This window comes from Macrobrachium nipponense, chromosome 5 (assembly GCF_015104395.2).
Source record: "Macrobrachium nipponense isolate FS-2020 chromosome 5, ASM1510439v2, whole genome shotgun sequence".
NCBI lineage: Eukaryota > Metazoa > Arthropoda > Malacostraca > Decapoda > Palaemonidae > Macrobrachium > Macrobrachium nipponense.
In genome coordinates, this window is record NC_061107.1 from 28,441,667 (window position 1) to 28,448,985 (window position 7,319).

Consider the following 7,319-nt stretch of genomic DNA (forward strand, 5'->3'; position numbering starts at 1 on the left):
GGTGATAGGCCTGTAGTTACTAGCTATATTTCCCTTAATCTTGTCTTTCTGGACAAAGGATGTTCTTTCTGTGGTCATCCATTTGGGTGCATGGTGATTTGTGATACAATGCTGGAGTTGTTCTGCTATTCTTGGGTGTAGGGCCTTGAAGCTTTTGACCCAGTATCTATGGACTTCATCGGGACCTGGGGCTTTCCAGTTGGGCATTTTCTTTAGTTGGTGTCTGACTGTGTCCGTCGTGATGTCAGTGAATCTTTGCTTTATTCTCCCTGTTTCTTCAGCCTTGACTTCCTGGAGCTATGTTGCATGTTTGTTGTGTGATACCAGATTGCTCCAGATGTTTTCCCAGAGTCTCTTGGTTCGGCTTCAGGAATTTCTTGGTGGTTGTCTTCCCCTCTTAGTTGAGGGTAGGCTCCACTTTGGGGGGTGCCGATCGTAAAAAATATTTGCCAAAAATACACTAATCAAGACAGGCTAATGAAATTTTCAGGCATTATTAGCACTATAATAACGCATATTCTCTGTGAGTTTTATCATCCTACAGGGAAAATTAATGATTTTATGAAAAAAAAATGTGGAAAAAAACAAAAACGGATATTTCCGGCCCTCGTACTGAAGGTTGTTTGGTGATTGGTGAGAAACTACAGTCTTGAATAGAAATTCGGTCTGACAGAATGTTGGTATATCCACCTGGAACATGCACAAAAAAAATTATCAAAATAGAACAGTAAATAAGCACGTAATAACAAAAAAAAGAGCAACAACTTTGTAAGTTCAGCGAAAGCCAGCCGAAAAATCAGACTATAGCTAGGAAGAAATATTCAAGAAAAATTCAAATCTCGATTTAGGGGACAAAACCTTTTGAGAGTTTGTAGTTATTATGTCACTTGATAGCCTAAACATCTAAAAAATTATATTTATTTAGGACAATCAAAGAAATCCCACCTCCAAAAAAAAAAAAAAAAAAAAAAAAAAAAAAAGATGTGGGGGTGGTTTTTTCTTGATTGTCCTAAATAATATAATTTTTAGATGTTTTAGGCTATCAAGTGACATAATAACTACAAACTCTCAAAAGGTTTTGTCCCTAAATCGAGATTTGAATTTTTCCTGAATATTTCTTCCTAGCTATAGTCTGATATTTCGGCGGGGCTTTCGCTGAACTTACAAAGTTGTTGCTCTTTTTTTTGTTATTACGTGCTTATTTACTGTTTTTCTATTTTGATAATTTTTTTTGTGCATGTTCCAGGTGGATATACCAACATTCTGTCAGACCGAATTTCTATTCAAGACTGTAGTTTCTCACCAATCACCAAATAACCTTCAGTAAAAGGGCCGGAAATTTTGCGTTTTTTCACATTTTTTTCATAAAACCATTAATTTTCCCTGTAGGATGATAAAACTTACAGGGAATATGCATTATTATAGTGCTAATAATGCCTGAAAATTTCATTAGCCTGTCTTGATTAGTGTATTTTTGGCAAATATTTTTTACGATCGGCACCCCCCAAAGTGGAGCCTACCCTTGACTGTATAGTCTTTTCTGGTTGGTTCCGAATAGTTTGTTTAGTTGGTATCCCTTATTCCTCTTCATGCGCCGTTGGATCTTATGTGCTTTTGCCTTAAGCCTCTGTTTTACATCTTCTATTGTGTTGTTTAGTCCCCTCTCCTGTACTTTGTACTTCTTGTTCAGTTCCTCCCTTGTTTTCTTGCTTCTTAGCCTTTTTTCTGCCATCTCTTTCAGTTTACTCAAGTCCAATCTCATCACCATGTTTTGCTTTTCCAGGCGCCTTTTCCAAGGCGGTTGCTGTTTTGGTATCTGTTGGGTTGGTTGTGCTGGTGGTGTTGGTGATCGTATCCTCATCAGTTCTGCTACTAATCTTGCTCCTGCATGTGTCAAGTTATTTGTTTCTGTGATACTGGTGGTGTGTATTGGTCTCATTATTTAATTGACCTCACTTGTTTTCTCCCTTAATTTTTTGGTGTTGTAGGCTTCCATGGAGGGGATCTTTGTTCTCTCTGTATCTGGCTTCATCCATTGTCTGATCTATTATTATTATTATTATTATTATTATTATTATTATTATTATTATTATTATTATTATTATTATTATTATTTAGCGTGTGTGGGTCTTGACATCTGTTTACATTCTCATGAATAAGCCATTTTTTGACTAAAGGGCCTGCACATTATAAGGAAGTTTTATCTCTCTCTCTCTCTCTCTCTCTCTCTCTCTCTCTCTCTCTCTCTCTCCTCTCTCTCTCTTGTGGAAAACTGGGGCTAACTCTGTAAACATAAGAACTCTGTCCTGAACAGCTGCGTAAGCTGTTTGAACCAATGAACAGCAATGGAACCAATGAACAGCAATGTTTTGTAGTCATTGAAAGGATATCGTGTGTGAAATTATGTTCTTATCTAGTTGTTTCTGTTGATCTTAATCCTGGCGTTGTTTATCTACTACCGTTCTGAAGTGTGGATGTTTTTCTAACACAAGGCATTTTGGAACAAAGGTGTTTGTCTGCTGGAACGAGATTTCCCCTTCTAAAATCGCGGTTTTCATCTGTGAGACAACACTGTTTAAGTTATGCTCATCCTTTCGCTGGTCAAGATTTCACTGGAACGCTCTCTTGTCAAAACAGATTTTACGTAGGAGTCCATAAATCTGCGTTCAATTGGTGTCGTTCACATTTAAGATTTGTGTAGCTGCATTATTCAGAGGCTTATCTTTTCATGTTAGTCGTCATTATCGTTTTAGTTTTTTATCAGTTACTGAGATATTTTGATATGTAGTTTCTTGTTTACTATTTTTTCATGTTTTTAAATATTATCTAGTTTAGGTTTACTTAATTCTCCCTATGTAAGCTGGCATCAAAATATCCTAACTAAATTTTTTTTGAGTTCTTTGTTCTGATAATCTATTGATGAGGATTGTAGAACTTTTCCTGGCGCATTTTACCTCAATATCCTTTTCTTTATACTTCCGATACACTTTAAGTCCAAGTTCAGCTCCTTTAGGAAGGGGGGGGGGGGGGTTGAGAAGCGGCGGGAAGGGGATGACACGTAAAAATAACCAAACCCTATAGATATTAGTTCTAATCCATAGTTTTTGAGGCAAGAGAGATGAATAAAGACACTCCCTGTGCCCATCCAATCCAAGTTCAACCCTAGGAAGGGGAGTGAGAAGAGGTGACAAATAAAATGTCAAGAACGATAGATATTAGTGGCTAATGCATAGTTTTCTAGGTCACTGGGATGAATAGACACACTTCGAGTGCCCTTTAAGTCCAAGTGCAGCCCCAACAGGAATGAGGGTGAGAAATGGTGAAATGTAAAATGGCAAAAATGCTGGGCAATAGAACTGAAGCAACTATCTTAACAGGAATGTGAGAGAGAGAAAGAGAGATCACTGGTTGTCATTCACGAGGTTTTACCTTTTCCCAGGCAGCACCGGGTTGATCAGTAGTGCACATATATATAATATATATATATATTATATATATATATATATATATATATATATATATTATATATATATATATTTTATATATATATATATATATATATATATATATATATAAAAATATATATATATATATATATATATATATATATATATATATATATATATATATATATATTTATAAGATATATTTTATATATATATATATATATATATATATATATATAATATATATAATATATATATATATATATATATATATGACTATATATATATATATATATGCGTGAGTGTGTATGATTTGTGATTGTGTATTAAAAGAACAAAATGGTATAAAAACATTGAGCATAAACGAGAAAAAATATGTCATGTATGGATCCAGAGAACTTTTACGAGGTTTGTCATAGTAAAACAAAGCAAAGAATGACACATGTTTTGAGAAATAGGTCTAATGCCAAGAGAAATATGGGTATTTCATAATCTATGAATTTCGGACCTGGGAGCGTATGAATAGTCGTTATTGATATATCGAAAGAGTCAGTGGTTATCGCTCTTTTCAATAGTGTCATTGGTTATTGTACTAATAACAGAGTCGGTGGTTATCATTCGACTGAAAAATAAAATTACCATACACCATGCGAGGATGAAAATTGGAGGAACCAACGAAAAAAAAATTCTAGAGGTTACACAAAATCAAAAGAAGTCTAATTTATCACCTTTTCAAAAGGCAGGTGCCATAACAGTGTTCATTGACGATTTCAATAGAAAATGGGTAAACGAATAAAAAAAATGAGTGTTTCAACAAAAGTATTAATTCCTCCGGAAAGACGGTATTCTAAAGCATAAAAACAATCATGAAAAGAGAGAGATATGAATGGTTAATTTGAAAACACATCAAAATTTTACATCCAAATGAGTGTAAATCCGTTACGGAGGAGTTAGCGAGGAAAGAAAAGTCAAGAATAATGAAATACAAGTCTGAAGATGGTCCATTGAAGCTTAATGAAACTACAGTGCGAGGGTCGAGTCAAACTCTCCGGTGAAAATATTTTTGAGAAGAGAGATTAAGCGAGGAAGGAGGAGAAAGGGATGAACAGCAAAACCTTTATTATTAATAGAAAAGGGAACTATGCGGGATGAGAGCTTTTTGGTCTTGTGTTGGATTCCGAAGAAACTCATTAGATCAAGTGTTTAACTATCATCTTCGAAGCAAGAGAGATTAATTTCAACTTTATCCGATAATATATTACATATATATATATATATATATATATATATATATATATATATATATATATATATATATGTATGTATAGTAGTATATATATATATATATATATACATATAGTATATATACACATATATAGATACGTATATCTATATAAATATGTATGTATATATATAGTATATATATATATATATATAATATATATATATATATATATATTATATATATATATATATATATATATATAATATATTATATATATAAATATATATATATATAAATCGTGTCATATATATATATATATATCATGTCATATATATACATATATATATATATATATATATATATATATATATATATATATATATATATATATTAAAGGGGCTTCACTGTACGTCCTGATTTCTTAGTTCCTAGGTTCGCGCCCGAGAGCCGACGAAATTATTATCAACTAAAAATTTCCCTCAGGTTAACATAAAATATATTAATTCCGAGGTAGAGCGAAATAGATATTAAAAGACATTTGTATTTTAATGCGTATATATGTATCAAGGTGATGTGATCAGACTCATACATTATATATACTTTTGTATATATATATATATATATATATATATATATATATATATATATATATATATATATATATATATATATATATATATATATATACTATATATATATTATATATAAATGGCAAGTCAGATAGAGGCAAAGTTAAGGGATCCTTAGCAAATAAGTCTTAAATGTTTTGTTTGTATGATGTTTTTACGTTGTATGGAACCAGTGATTATTCAGCAACGGGACCAACGGCTTTACGTGACTTCTGAACCCCGTCGAGAGTGAACTTCTATCACCAGAAATACACATCTCTCACACCTCAACGGAATGCCCGAGAATCGAACATGCGACCACCGAGGTGGTACGCCAACACCATACCGACCACGCCACTGAAGCGCTTAAGTGTTTTATGTAAATGATGCAGAGCCTTTAAGTGATAGAATAAAAAGCTGCTATAACTGAACTAGTAAGAGATATAGCGTTTATGGTAAAGGAGAAAGTTGAAAGTCAATACGAGAAGAATAAGGTTTTAGAGGGTAAAAAGAAAATCTATAGAATAGAATAATTAATATTAACATGGCTGGTACGAAAACAGAGGTATAGGTTTGCACAAGGTTAATGAAAAAAAAATGGCATTTCCAAGTAAAAACTAACTTTGGCATGCAAGAACAAATTATAGAGTCAACTTTTTTTTTATGAAGGTGAAACATATCATTAAACACCTGTGCAGGTTTTAATTAAAAGTGCCTTCTTTCGCGTCCATTCCGAGTAGAAGGATAAATTGCCTATCTACCTTATTACCATGTACTACCAGAGGTGGCCAAACAGTCGATCGCGATCTACCAGTCGATCACGGCCACTTCTTTGGTCGATCCTATATACAAACAAAAACACAGGCATATATATATATATATATATATATATATATATATATATATATATATATATATATATATATAATATATATATATATATATATATATATATATAAGTAAGGCAATTGTACTCATATTTTATCGTACGTTGGCGCTATTTGAATTTTTTTCCACGTAATATTGTGATTATGTAGTACGGTAGATCGTAAAAGAGTTTCAGTCTTTAGAGTAGATCTCGGAGTCCAAAAGTCTGGCCACCCTTAATGTCTACGATGAATAAGCTAAAGTCCGTTTGTAAAAAGGAATTTTGTACCCAAATATACACGTCATTATCACGGACACTTGTCCTTGCAAGATTTATTGTTAGAAAAACTTCTGTTTCCTTCACAATTTTGCCCTTCGGTAAAAAGTCATGTTCAGATGACTATTGGTAAAAAGCTAGTTCAGGTTCGCTGTCTCTTTTTGCTGCAGGAGGCAATGCAGGACAATACTGAGATTCTGCTATCATGGCAGGCATTCATTGACCTTGTCGTTCATTTATATATTTCTCTTTTGTTACCTTCTGTTTACGAATAATTCGACAGACGTTCACATATTCATAAAAACAAATTGCGATAATAATTTCATTAATTGGAATGACTTATGTGTCAATCGTTTCAGCAATTCGGAAAATTGGTTTAGCTTATAAATCAATGAGAGAGAGAGAGAGAGAGAGAGAGAGAGAGGAGAGAGACGAGAGAGAGAAGAGAGAGAGAGAGAGAGAGAGATTGTTTTGTTCCAATATGTTATACCCCTTCCCAGGGATATTTTCTCATCGTGAGATGAAGTTGGCTATCTGGTTACTCAACCAAGAAGTCCTCTCTCTCTCTCTCTCTCTCTCTCTCTCTCTCTCTCTCTCTCTCTCTCTCTATGAAATCCTAGATTTACAAAACCTAGAACTTATTAAGTTTAACTTTCCTATTGTTGTGATCTCCCGTCAAGTACCTTTCCAAAAAAATGGAAAATTTATTTACCAAATTCTTACCTTTTTGTTTAATCGATGCTATGATATGGAAGATCAAACCGTGATTGTGGAATTTGCAGTGTGATCAAATATACATCCGATGAAAAAACTGTTAATCTGATGATGGTCCTGCGAGAGCGTTTGGAAGTGGTGCGGAAGCTGGATAAGCCGTCAACAAGTAAGGCTGCGTTTAC